The 14,762-nt window shown below is 36.9% G+C and overlaps 1 protein-coding gene and 1 long non-coding RNA gene across 11 annotated transcripts in view; one reads left to right on the forward strand and one right to left on the reverse strand.

Annotated features, from left to right (window-relative positions):
- Nucleotides 1–14,762, forward strand: part of NCAM1 (neural cell adhesion molecule 1) — a 513,914-nt gene that overhangs the window by 186,595 nt on the left and 312,557 nt on the right. The gene's annotated exons all lie outside the window — the stretch shown is intronic.
- The window catches only part of LOC141508258 (uncharacterized), a 132,474-nt gene that overhangs the window by 45,305 nt on the left and 72,407 nt on the right, over nt 1–14,762 (reverse strand). The window contains exon 4 of one of the 6 annotated variants that reach the window (XR_012474377.1): nt 6,005–6,045. The exons of the other annotated variants lie outside the window; for them this stretch is intronic. This is a non-coding gene — a long non-coding RNA (uncharacterized LOC141508258). The remainder of the gene's footprint in view (nt 1–6,004; nt 6,046–14,762) is intronic. 6 annotated transcript variants of the gene reach the window in all.

Genomic DNA, 14,762 nt, shown 5'->3' on the forward strand with positions numbered 1-14,762 from the left:
TTTTCTTATATTTCTTTTCATTCATATATATATATATGGAGAGAGAGATACTGTTTTTCATGGTTTTTTTCAAAATATAATAAGAGTGATTGTATTTTCAGTAATGTGTTCTATCATGAAAAACTCCCTCAAGCATGCCTTATTGTAATGTTTAATAGTTCAAGAGATAAAAATCTTCCATTTTGGGGAATTTCACAGTCTAAAGATTGTTTTCTCAAAGAAAACTGAAGATTATAAGATGAGCAAATAAATTGTTGGAGGATGATTGACCTTAAATAACAGGGATGATGTTTCAAGCATCCTTTTAGATTCATAGTAAACTGCAATTCAGATTAGTTAACCTTCTGCAAATTGAGGCAGGGATATAGCCAGTCAGCATCTTTCCTAGTAAAATCATAAAGCTCTGGAGAACTACCTCAACTGGCAGAAGAATACTATGGAAACTGGCACCAATTTTAGCATATGTCAGATTAGAAACTTGCATTAGGATGACTCTAACTAGTGGAGTACATTGATATGCCAGGCTGTACTTCTCACAGATATTTTTTAGCCATCTGTGCAGCTTTGAAACTCAATATTTATTTTTAATGGCTTAAAAGTAGCAAGACTTTTTTTTAAAAAAACATGAACAGTTTTGATCAAAAAAATCAAGCAATTATGACCATTTCACTTAAATTTTCCACTAAACCCAAATCCCAAATGGTAGAGAAATGTGGAGGGTTTTTGTTTTTGTTCTTATTTTTATGATGAAAGGGAACAGAATTTAAGAATCCATATATATTAGAGAAAAGGTTAGTTATCAAAGTTTTTATTTAACAGTATATAGATTTACAAAGTTTTCAGTACCTTATATTCTAGCTAACACTTTTAGTCCCTCAGAGAAAAATACACATCATAAGATTCTATGATTTAGAACCAGAAGGGACCTTAGGAATTACCAAACTTATTTTTTTCAGATATAGAAACTGAGGCCATGAAAGATGAAGTCATTTATTGAAGGACATGCAGGCAGATGGTAATTTTAGGATTCAAATCCATATCCTCTGAATCCATATCTAGTGCCAAATTTATTAAATCTTTCATTTTCTTGATTGTGGAACATAAATATAAATAAAAGGAAGTTCAGACTATGAAATTTAGTCACGGCCTTCATAGCCAATCATGTAGTAGAATAGGACCTGACTCATTTGGAATAGAACTCATATTACTTCTTTGTTCCTATGAAAGTAATCAGTTAACACACAGTAAGGCTTACAAAGAACTTTCTTACAACAACCTAGGGAGAAGTGGTGGGATTGTAATTTTGGGAGGAAAATAGGAGCCCCCCAAAATGAGACAATTTGCCCAGAGTCATGGCATTACAAAGTGGGAGAGCCAGAGCTTTGTATGTAGCTAGTGCCCTAACTCCTTGGACCAGTGCTATTTCTGCTACATATAATGACTGTGCATTCTTTCATATTCTGGATTTTCGAATTATGTTAACTCATTGGGTCTTTCCTTCATAGTATTCATTTCCTTTATAGTATTCATAGTATGTTAATCTCTTGGATATAGCATCTCCCACTTCCACACCTTCAGCAACTTCTTGTTAGAAATAAACAAACAAACAAAAAAGGCTTAAAATGGTGAATCCAAATTGATGATAAAACTGGGCTATCAGTCCTAGGTATGTTTGTTATTTGAAGAAGTTGCAATTTAAATGGAGTGAAGAAAATTTGGAATGTAAATTACTTTCTTGTCCTTTTTGTAGATAATTGTACTTAATGCAAATTTGTGGGCAGCCAATATGTTCCTGTTTTTACTGATAAGCCTATGTTGTTTAAAACATTTTAAAAGAGGCAAGTCTTTAGCTGACAAAAGCTTTCAACCCAGGAAACTTGTTATGTGTTATTTTTTATGCTCTTTGGGCCAAAAAAATTCTATTCAAGTTCTTTGAATTCATTAAAAATGATTTTCCCCCCCTAGTGTTTCAGAACTTTTGATTTAATTTAAGATATTTGGGTTGAAGCGCATTTTATTTTTTATTGACAGAGTCCACATTAGGTGAGAATATCATTTCAGCTTGTATACTTTTTTAACAGCCCTCTTCTGATGTCAGTCTTTTCAGTCCATCTATTAGTTAATGGTTCTGCTCTTTGTAACTCAGTGACTTTTGGAAGTGCCAACCTGATATTGTCTTCTGTTCTTTTTTCATATCTGGGTTTCAGGAGAAAAGTTAATTCTTTACTCTGTATGTATCTCTCTGCTTCAAATGAGTTTCTTGTAAGCAGCATATTGTAGAATTCTGGTTTTTAATCCACTCTGCTATTTGCTTACATTTTAAGGGAGAGTTCATCCGATTCACATTCAAAGTTATTGATTACTAATTCTTTATTGCCCTCCATGCTATCTTCCCTCTGTTTGTTTTTCCCCCTTTTCCCCCCCTTATCAATATTCCCAAGTATTTTGTTTCTGAATACCAGCCCCTTCAGTGTGTTTGTCCTCCATATCACACCCTCCCCTTTCTTTCCCCTTTCCCTTTTTCCCTTCCTTTTATTTCCCCTTCCCCCCCCCACTCCCCTTCCCTTTCTCCATCCCCCCTCCCCTTTTCCCCTTTTAATACTTGAAAGGTTAGATGTTTTATAAGTTAACTGAGTATGTGTAGGTTGACTTTAAGCCAAGTCTGATGAGAAGAAGATTCAGGTGTTTCTCATATGCTCCCTTCTTCCCCTCTATTACCATAGGGTTTTTGTACCTCTTAGTGTAATGAGATTTACCCCATTCAAGCCCCTCCCTCCTCCCATCTCTTTCCTGTCCCCCTTTTTAAGGAGGTAGTGTTTTTTAGATCATTCTATCTAAGTCATAGAAAATTCTGAGTATCTGTCCCTTCTAGTTCAGTATATTCTATTGAATAGAGTCAAAATTCCTGAGAGTTATTAGAGTCTTTCTCCCAAGTGGGGTTAAAGCCAGTTACATCTCTTTAGATAGCAGTCTCATGGATAGGTCATGAATTTCCTTCATTTCTGGCTAGGTATATTCTCTCTGTTAGAGTTACAATTCTCAAGATTTATAGAATTTTTTTCCCCATGCTGGGATATAGCCAGTTTCAACTTACTGGATAGCATATTTTCCTTTTACTGCCCCCTTGTTTTTTTGTTGTTGTTTTTTTTTTACTTTTTCATGTGTTTCTTGAACTTCCTGTTTGATGTCCAAATTTTCTGTTTAGCTCTGGTCTTTTCATCAGAAATTTTTGGAATTCTTCCATTTCATTAAATGTCCATCTTTTTCCTTGGAAGAAAAGGCTCAGCTTTGTGGGAAAATAGACTCTTGGCTGCATTCCAAGCTCCCTTGCTCTTCAGAATACCTCGTTCCAGGCTCTTCGATCCCTTAATGTTGATGCAGCCAGGTCCTGCATGATCCTTACTGTGGCTCCTTGATATTTAAATTATTTCTTTCTGGCTGCTTGCAGGATTTTCTCTTTTATTTGATAGTTCTGGAATTTGGCCACAACATTCCTTGGTGTTTTCATTTTAGGATCTTTTCCTGGTGGGTATCAATGTACTCTTTCAATAACTACTTTGCCCTCTGATTCCATCATATCAGGGCAGTTTTCCATCACTAGATCCTGTAATATTGAGTCCAGGCTTTTTTTTCTCTTCAATGTTTTCAGGAAGTCCTATAATTTTCAGGTTGCCCCTTCTTGATCTGTTCCTGAGGTCAATGGTTTTGTTGATGCGGTATTTTACATTTTCTTCTATTTTTTCTGTTTTTTGATTTTGTTTAACTGGCTCTTGCTGTCTCACAGAGTCATTAGATTCTGTAGACTCCATTCTTTTTTGGGGGGAGGAGTTTTCTTGATTAACCTTTTGCAACTCCTTTTCCAATTGGTCAATTCTACTTTTGAAAGAGCTTTCCATTTGACCCATTGAAGTTTTGAGAGAGTTATTTTCTTTTTGCATTTGCCCAATTGAGGATCTGAGAGAATTATTCTCACTTTGTATTTGTCCAATTGATGATGTGAGAGATTTATTCTCATTTTGTAATTGTCCAGTGGATGATTTGAGAGATTTATTCTCCTTTTGTATTTGTCCAATTGTACTTTCTAAGGTTTTGTTTTCTTGTTGCAAGGTATTAATGGTCTCCCCCAAAATTTTCCAGTTGCTTTTTAAACTCCTTCCTTATTTCTTCAAGGAATTCTTTCTGTGCTGAAGACCAGATTGTATTCTCCTCAGAGGTTCCAGGTATTTCTGGGTTAGGGTCTTTCCCTTCCAAGAATTTTTCTATGGATCCTCCTTTCCAATAAACCTTATTCATTTTGCTAAGACCTTGATTTGGGGAGGGCTGTTTCCCAGGGGCTTGGGATGACTAAAGGCTTTACTCACTGAGTGCAGTTTCTCTGTCTGGCCAGTAGGAAGTGCTGGTTGCTTTCTCTGGAGTGTCTGTGACCTTGATTGAGGCCTTCTCCCTTTGCTTGAAGGGAGGAGTTGTAGCTATTGAATTCTTTTGCCTTCAATCAATGGTGGGCTTTACCCTGGCCTGAGGTCATTCCTCAGCTGGGCTAGTTCTTGTGTTCACACACCTGGGCCTGAGGCAAAAGTAGTTTGCATTTGTTTACTCTGGGAAGAGGTCTGAGCTGCAATGGAACTTTTGAGTTCCTCAGACCAGAGGAGCCCAGGGATGGTGTCCCCAGCCCTCCTGCTCCAGAACTCTGCCCCCAGGCCTATCCACAAGCTCCTGGGGGGACAGCACCAACACTAGCACCTCTGCTCCCTAGTTGACTCAAGCCCCCTGCTGTCTAGCCCTACCACTGATCCAGCAGGCCTGGCTCTTGGGCCCTCAGACTCCCAGTTCCAATTCAGCTGTTTGGTTTATCCTGGGCTGATCCTCCCTCTGAGCCCAGACTCATGGGCCCAAATTAGGCCAATGCTGCTGCAGGAAACAAATCCTGAGGTAGATGTTCTTTCTTCTGGCTTTTCTTTTTGGGTTTTGTGGGTCAGATTTCTTTTAAGAGGTTTGTTTCATATGATAGATGGGGAAAGATCAGGAGACTTTAGAACTGTGCCTGTCTTCTCTCCGCCATCTTGGCCAGAAGTCCCAAAAAGTTATTTCTTAAACTGCCCTTGAGACAGCTAAGTGGTATAGTAGATAATGAACACTAGATTTGGAGTCCTTCAGACCTTAGTTCCCATCCTACTAGAGTCATTTAGTATCTGTGTGTCACTGGGCAAGTCATTTAACCCTTCTTAGCCTCAGTTTCCTAAATTGTGAAATTGGGATAATAGTAGAGCTTATAGGATCAAATGAGATAATATATGCAAAGTAAACTTTCAAGTGTTAGCTAATTATCATTACTAAAGTGTTTCCTTAGTCAGTACATCATCATGTGGCTTTTATTGGACTTGACTTTTTTCTATCATAGTAAATCCTTAGGTTTTCAATGCAGATGTGAATGCCTTTGTATGATAGATCCCCCCCACAAATGTAGAGAGATTACATATATTTATATATAATATATATGTGTGTGTGTGTGTGTTCCAACCCCTTCTGAACCCTTCTTGCATGAATATGCCATTTGTGGTTTTATTTTTTTTCCAAATTGAGAAGCAAATATTTGTGTGGCAAAAAGGCAATAGAAGATGGCTGCAGAATTGCTTTCTACTGATTGGGGTCCTTCTGGGGGGAGCAAAATTACATTAGGAGTGACATTGTCTTGGCTTTAGAAACCAATTGCAACTTGCCTTTGGTTATTGAAAGAATGAGAAACATCTCCGTCTATTTCAGGGCCTTATAATTAGGTTTTTCTGAACCTCTATTTTGGGACAAATTGAGTTTTATGCATTTAAAATCTAATATTATTTTACTTGAGGGTGAGGGAGTTAATACAAAGCTACTTTGATTATATTTTAGACATTTCGAAAGTGCCTTTGATATTTAACCAACAAAGCAACAAAATATTTTAAGTTTATGGATACTTTGAAGGAGTATTTTCATAAAACATAGTCAGGTAATTATTTTATTTACTCACCTTCTCATGTGGAAAAGGTATCTTCTTTTTGGTCCTCATGACTACAATGAATTTGGAGTTCATGTTAGTATCCATTGCAGAGAATCCCAGGATTTGACTGTTATACCCATTCCCACTTCACAATCTAGGTAATGAGTCTAGATTTTGAGGATTTTAGGCATCATGTAAGAATGGTTTTTCCAAACCATAGCCATCTACAACTGAACTGGAAAAAACCAAGGCAACCCCTCCATAAAATTGTTCTAGTTTATGTCTATGGTGGTAGCAACCCTAGTACACTCATGTTGCTGCTGAGGCCCTGGAAAGGATGCCTTGGGGGTAGGGACTAGCCAAATGCCTCAGTCACCTGTCTGATTTTGCCTGGATACTATTTTCAAAACCATTCAACGGTTGATGTTGTCAGATTTTTTCCACAGTCATAGTTGGGTGATTTAGACTTTTTTTAATTAGAATAATAATTTGAGTTTTTAATTCAGCTATGCAATAAGGAAATTCAAGAAAAAGAAAAAAAAATATTTCTTTTTGTGACATTTGCTGTCAATAAGAATTCAATTGTTTCTTTACAGTTACATTGACTAAAATGTGCTTTTCAAATATTTAAAAAATGCACTTTTTAAAAGGAACACACACATGAGCCCTGTCAGTATCCTAAGCATAAGGATTTTTAAAATAAAATTTCCATCCCCAAGGAGCTAAACGACATTCATTACTCCTATGTAGTGATATTTCTTTTATTTCCCATAATTATTAAGATTGTCTGGGGGGGGGCCAGATTACTGTCACCCACTACTTTATTTTGGCTATGTCTACATAATCCCAGAGTACTTGGATGAAACAGAAAACATTCACAGTCATTCATTTTCACAGTAACTAATATCCTAGTATCTGAAAACATCTGAATGTCTTGTTAGTTATTGAACACCACAGGGATGTTTATTGGCAAGGAACCAAAAGAGAGATCTCTTCTAACTGACCTATGTTAGACTGTGCTAATTGACTGACTTTCTTCCATATTCCCTGTAAGTTTTGCCATTGTATTAAAACATATTTTGTTTTGCTCCAGTCTGCTCTCTCACTCATATCTTTGGTCACTTTTTGGATTGGTACTAACTTATATAAATGTTTGTAGTTGAAATGGAACACTCTTACATTAAAATAGGCAGTGTAATGTGACACCCTGAACTGCAGGATTGTTGATTTTTGAAGTATCTGAGAAAAAAAAAAATCTGATGTCTCCCTCTATTTCTTTCTTTGTGACAGCCCAGAATGAACTAGCTTTTGTCCTGAGTAATCATTGTTTATACACATGAAGGAGACATACACACATGCACACAAAAATCAGGGAACTCCCCTATTTGAAACATTTCATTGTAGAGTACAGAAACATTAAGCCGAACCATAGTTTCTGGAATTGGAAGAATGTTCTCCAAATCTACTAAAGAGTTTTCTTACAGTAGAAGCAGCTGTTATATGTGACAGGAAGTTCTATTAAGATGATTGATATTTCTTCAGTTCTTGGGTGTTCCAAGCTGTATAGATTGAAGCTGATATTGCTAGGACAAGAACTCGTCTATTTCTAAGTTTGCAGAATAATGTAAGGGTTTTGACCAAGGGTAATTGGGTGGTGGAGACAAATACATACATATATATATATATATATATATATATATATATATATATTCAACAGCTGCTGTCCCTCTCCTGATTTTTTTGTGCTTTCTTAAATAGTTATTGGAAAGAGAATTTTTATTAATGGAGTCTGCATTGCTCAAGTTTGAACTAGGGTCCTCAGTTGTGAACAATGACTTTTATCTTGAGCAATAACTAGACAGAATTAACCATTTTATGGATATCTTCCTCCATACTCTATCATAAATAGAGAATTGGCTTGCCCTGGAGACATTGAATTCCCATCCAACTGACTGGTTACATCATCTGTCATGTATCACTTCCATAAACAATAGTCTTGGAGTCAACAAATCAAGTCACAAAGCATGTGTTGATACTTAACCAAACGCCAGACTAAAGCCTGAGAATTTAATAAATTGTAGATGATTGCAGAATATTAGCATTAAAACTATCAGGAAAAAAACTATAGAAAGTAGGATTTTAGCTTGGACTTGAAGGGGAAACCAAAGAATCCAGGAAGTAGAGATGAGGAAACAGAGAATTAAAGTCTTGGCTTCTGCATGTGAACATTCAGGAGTTGGAATGTTTTATTATAGGAACAAGGAGGCCAGTGTCATTGGATTGCAGAGGATGCTGGATGTAGAGTAAGATCTAAGACTAGAAAGACAGGAAGAGTCCAGGTTAAGAAAGGCCTTGGACACCAAAGAGAAGATTTTGTGTTTGATTCTGGAGGTGGTAGGGAAACACTGGAATTATGAAATAAGGAGGGGTGACATGATAAGATTTGTTACTTTGGGAAGATCAGTTTGACAGCTGAATGGAAGATAGACTAGAGTGGAGAGAGACTTAGATCAGGGATTTGGCATAATCCTTCTAAACACTTCCCTCCACCAAAATCACTCAGCTAACTCTTCTCCTTTGCAATTCTATCTATCCAAATATCTGACTTAGTTGAGATACTGACTTCAGTTACTGATTGAACCTCCTTTTTGTATGTACTTGGAAAAGTTTTTATTGTGACCCTCACACTGATTCTCCTGTAGACACAACAGATTCAACACGAACAGAACAAACATTATCTTTTCCTGGAACCTATTCATCTTTCAAACTTCCCAATTCCCATCCTTGATGCCATCATTTTTGTAAACATACAAGTTTACAACCTCAAAGTCATCCTCAGTTCATCATTCTATTTCATCTACACAAAAATGATCAAATGCCAAGACTTGTCCATTCAGACTCCAAAATATCTCTTGCTCCTAGTTAAGGCTTTTAGCACCTCTTGCTTGTACTACCACAGGAGATTCCTATTTGGTCTCTGACTCATCTCTACCCTCTTTAATAGCAGTTTTTCAAAAATGCCAAACTAATATTCTAAAAATATATGTCTGATCATGTCATGATGCTGACCAGCAGACTCCAGTAGCTCCCTCTTAGCCTCTGGAATCAAATGATTAAATCCTCCATTTGGCATTTAAAGCTCTTTGTGTGGACCTATAGTCTCACCGTTTCTCATATACGGCCCTTCCATCTCCTATCTTCTGTGCACTTGTCCTTTCTTAGAATTCACTCTCTCTTTACCTAGTCCTCTCCTATTATCTTTCAAAGCCCAGTTTACATGCCACCCCCTAATGAGGCCTTTCAATCCCTCAGCTTCTAGGCAAACAGGCAACAGGTCTTAATATGTGTTAGGCATTGTGCTAACTGCTAGGGGTAGAAATGCATGCAAAAAAGACAGTCTCTGCTGTTGAGAAGGGACCTTCATTTTAACGGGGGATGATGGCCAACAATAATAACAACAACAACAAAACCAGATGAAAAGAGGAGAGACAGATGGAAAAAAGGATTCATAAGAGAAAATGGTGTTAAAGGGAAGAATGTCCAAAGCAAAGTTAGAAGGTGGAATGGAGGTTGGCTGATTTGGACCATCCTATGAAATCCCTAGATGAACTCACCAATGGTGGTAAGGAGCCAGCATGCTGGAGAGGTTCCAGTGAGGAAGCCTGAAGTGTTAAGGGGAAGTTCTAGAGTTGGAGGCATATGATAAACAGTATCCAAGTCTGGAAAGGCGGAAGTAGAGCCACCCTTAAAAAAAATATCACTTTTGTATACAATGTATATACATATTGTTTCCCCTGATAATCCTTTGAAGGCAAGGACTTTTGTTTTTTTTAGTACTTGGATTATAGTGATGATGATGATGATGATGATGATGATGATGATGATGGTCCTTAGTTCTGGAATTGAAGAAGTACATAGTGATCACAGTATATCCAGGTATATGTATGTATATATTTGTATATTTATGTATATGTGTGTATGTATATATCTTGCTTTTACACATTTTCCGCATGCAATCTCCCTCATTTGTCTGTGATTCTTGAAAGTAGGAACTGTTTTTCACCTTTCTTTTTATCACCAGTACTTAGCACAGGACCTGGCTCTTAATAAATGCTTGTCTACTAACTGACTCATTAAGGCTGTATGATGCAGTGAAAAAGAATTGAAGGGGAGAGACAAAGAGAGGGAGAGAGAGAAAGTAACCGAAGAGAGAGAGAGAGAGAGAGAGAGAGAGAGAGGCCAAAGAGCGGGGCAGAGAGAGAGAGAAAAGGAAAAGGAGGTAGAAAAAGGAGAGAAAGAAAGGAGAGGCAAAAGGAGTGAGAGAGAGACAGATAGAGGGACAGTAAGAAGCAGAGAAAGATAAAGACAGACAGACACACACACACACACACACACACACACACACACACACACAGCCAGTGAGCCAGCGACAATGAGACAGACACAAAGAGACCCAAAGTCAGACACAGAGAGAGATAGAGACAGAGACAGAGAGACAAAGAAACAGAAGGGGGGGAGACAAAGACATACAGAAAAACACAGAGACAGAAGGCAGAGAGAAATACAGAGCGAAGCAGAGAAACACATAGTAGGCAGAAACAGAAGTACAGAGAGAAACAGAGGGACATGCAGAGAAGCAGAGATAGAAAGATAGAAAGACAAAAACACAGAGACAGATGAGAGACACAGAAAGTCAGAGAGAGAGAGAGAGAGAGAGAGAGAGAGAGAGAAACAGACAGACAGAGAAACACACAGAAAGAGAGAGACAGAGAAACACAGAAACAGACAATGAGAAACAGAGACACAAAGAAAATCAGAGAGAGACAGAAATAGAGATAGGCAGAGAGAAACAGAGATAGGCAGAAAAACACAAAGGCAGAGAGACAGACAGAGAGAAGCAAAGAGAGACAGAAACACACACACACACACAAACACACATAGAAACAGATGCAGAGAGAGACAGAGAAAGAGAAAGGGAGAAAATGAACGTTTTATTAAATCCTTGCCCGCTTTCAGGAACTATGCTAAGTGCTGGAGATGCAAATATAAGCAAAAAAGAGAGTCTCTATCCTCAAGAGGTTTACATTCTAGACAAAACATAAAGGAGGAGAGTGAAGGTTCTCTGGAGTGAGCTGGGCAGCTGGGGAGGAGTTGAAAAGTAGATTACAGTTTGATTGAAGGAAATTTTGTAACAGCCAGAGTTGTTCACAAGTAGAATAGACTGTCTTGAGGGCTGGTGAATTCCTCCCTCTCATTGGAACTTTTATAAAATAGAATTTGGGTGACTAAGGATGCTTTTTAGAGATTTCTGCTTAAGAATAAGTTGGACTAAATTAACTGTGAGGGTCCCTGTCTATTCAAATTATATAATTCTGCAATTCAAGAATATATGAATCTGAAAGAAATTTCCCTAAGTTTACACTGCTTTTTCAGTGTTATTCTTTGGAGACTTAACAATGACTTACTGAAAAATGAGTTTATAAGAAAGGGTTTCCCAATTCAAAGGGTTCCTCTCTAGTATGAATTGATGAATAAGATATCTTCTCTAGCTTAAAAAAACTTCTTAAATTAATTGAATTCATAGGACTCTTTTCTAAAAGAATAGGAGTGGGGAGTCAGGGTTCTAATCTGGTTTCTAGCTGTTTGACTTTGGACAAGTCACTTCTTGGCAGCGTAGTTTCCTCATCTGAATAATGAAGGATGATTTTTTGTTATTGTCTCCTTGTATCTCTAGCCCCTAGTAGAGTACCTGAGAAATAATAGAAGTCAGTAAATGCTGATGATAGATTGAAGGAAAGTTTCTTGGACTAAGTAGTGGTTGAACCAGCTTTGAAAGACAGGAAGAGTTTCAAGAGGTGGAGGTAGCTAGTTTGACCACAAGAGAAGGGTGGGAATAAATATAAAATATTATTGAAGTTAATTACATAAAGAAGAGGTTTATATGTAGAAATTATCATTGAAGAATATGGCTTATAGTTCCTCTGACTTTGGAACAATTCATGTTCAATTTATAAAACTTTTGAAAAAACAAAAGCAATCATAGTGAATTCTGCAAATCTATGTAACATTTCTTTAATGTATTTCACTGATACTGGAGAGAAATAATTCCTGAAGAATGATCTTGATGTAGCTCAAATGGGCATACATGTATTCCCTCAGTCCTTACAAGTTCTTTTAATCGATCATGACTAAGAAGCTCCCCTTGATCCCTCAGATTAGACTGTCTTGATGTAGAAAAAAATCTTCCTTAGTAAAGAACTGGCTCAACCTTAAATCACTGAGGAGAATCTCTCAAAAGTCATTCTTTTCCCAGCTACATCAACTTCCTTTCTAATCCTTTACCACTCAGACTGTCATGGCTCCATCAGAGTGGGGCCAAGGATTAGATTCTCTGTCCTATCTCCTTAAAGCCTACTAGTAGTTCAGCATGGTGACCCAGAAAATGAATGTTGAATCCTTGGCAAAAACCTGTCCCTGAATAGTGTTTTGTAGTATATCCAGAGACAAGGTACATAGGAAAAAGGGATGAATTCATTAATTCATTTAATGTTTATGAAACACCTGGTTTGTGTATGAGATTAGACAAGGTACAGTGGAGAATACAAAATAGGATATAATTTCTGCCCCCATGGAGTTTATAGTCCAGTATTGTCTTAGGCTTAAATCACTCTGCATCAATCATAAGTGTGAAGTTGGATGGCAACCTAGGTATCATCACATCAACCCTTCTCATTAACACATGAGTAAATTGAGGCCAAAGGAGATTATTTAATTTGCTCAAGGTCACACAAGAAATAAACATCAGAGGCAGGTTTTCAACCCAGCTCCTATGATACCAGGTTCTCTGACTTTTCCTTTTACTATATCATTCTGACTCTTCAAGATTTGAAAAACTATATCCCATCATTTAAACACTGCTTCTCCCCTTATATATAGGTATCCAGTAGAGTTTGAATCGTTATTATTTTACCCCTCCAAATTAGTCATATGTGAAAGAGTCAGAGCAAAATGGAAAAAAGCATAAGAAAAAAAATAAAAATGACAATAGTGCTTCCATCTGCATTTAGACTCCATAGTTCTTTCTCTGAATGTGAATGGCATTTTCCAACACATTATTGGAATTGTCTTTGATCACTGTATTGCTGAGAAGAGCTAAGTCTATCATAGTTCCTTTGTTCAATTGTTTCAGTTGTGTCCAACTCTTTGTGACCCCATTTGGGATTGTCTTGGAAAAGATACTACAGTAGTTCTCTAGACCTTCTCCGATTCATTTTACAAATGAGAAAACTGAGGCAAACAGGGTGAAGTGACTTGCCCAGGGTAACATAGCTAGAGTCTGAGGCCATACTCGAATTTAGAAAGATTAGTTTTCCTGACTCTGTGCCTGGAACTCTATCTGCTGTTCCATCTCACTGGCCTATATCATCTCATACAACTTGGCAACATGCATAAGGAAAAATGTGTGCCATGGAAAATAGGGTTTTCTGCCATTAAAATATGTGTATTTATTTATTTTTAATGTGATTACTCCTTATTCCCTCCTCCACTGTAGTGTATCTTAAACAGTTAATGCCTGACTAACTTGAATACCTAAACAGCATCCCCAAAGAACTAAGTATTTTTAATTGCTTATTCATTGCCAATGTTCTTTAAAATGATAGTACAGTAGGATGGTAGAAGGACAAATATCCTCCAAATAAGAGGAGAGTAAATTTTACAAATAAACTAGTTTAAGTTTTTGAGCAGTCTGAGTTGCTAATAATCGTATATCTCTTTAGAAGGGAGTTTTCTTTTTGTACATTTTGAACTCAACTGTGAGATAATTTGAAGAGGCAGAAGGACATTCAAATGGGTTTTCCAACCAAAGGAAATAGAATGAGCAAGAAGGAAATCATGGGGCATATTTGGGAGAGAGCAAGCCATACAGTATGATTTTGAATACAGGATAAATAAAAAGGAGCTCAGATCTATGATTTCACTGATATAGAGAGTTCTTGATGAGAAAACTTCCCTCACCAATGCAGATAGGAGTCACAAAGCTAATTTGTGTCAAAGAAGGGACTTGAACCCATCTTCCTGATTTTGAGGAATGCCAGATTGTTTTATGAAGGGTAGTAGGAAATGACAAATTTCAAAGATAGATTCTTGGACCAGATTATAAAGGATCTTGAATATTAGATTAGAAGCAATTTATAATAAATTTCAAGGAGATTTTTCTATCTATAATATGTATATTATATATGGTATGATATATGTATATATGCAGTATGTGTAGTTATTTAAATGTATGTATGTACATATATATGCATATGTTTTAATCATAATGTGATAGAAAAGTCTTTAAAGATTGTTCTTTGACCAAAAGATAGTAAGTCAACAAACTTGTTTCCAACCTAGCTATAGTCATACTAGTAAAATCCAGAATTGGTTCAGTGAATTATGGATTTATCCCAGAGGATAAAAACTAGATCAGACATTCTATTTTAATAAAATCATTTAGGAACAGAGACAGATTTACTAACTTCTTGGCTTGTCCTCCAGCCTCAGGAAAATCGAGATGGATTATACTTGTATTTTTATGGTCTCAAGAATCATCTCTGAGGCCCTGACACATGAAAAGACTGCATGAAGAAGCCTCTAAGATCTCTTGGCCTAAACAGCAGTTGATTTTAAATCTCAGGACCTGAAATCTTCATTTTTAGAACCATAGCTTTGTGACAAACTGCTGTCATCTTGTATAAAATGACAGTAAAAAAAGCAGTGAGACAGATTAGGGGTGGAAAAGCTG

This window comes from Macrotis lagotis, chromosome 1 (genome assembly GCF_037893015.1).
Source record: "Macrotis lagotis isolate mMagLag1 chromosome 1, bilby.v1.9.chrom.fasta, whole genome shotgun sequence".
NCBI classification, from domain to species: Eukaryota; Metazoa; Chordata; class Mammalia; order Peramelemorphia; family Peramelidae; genus Macrotis; species Macrotis lagotis.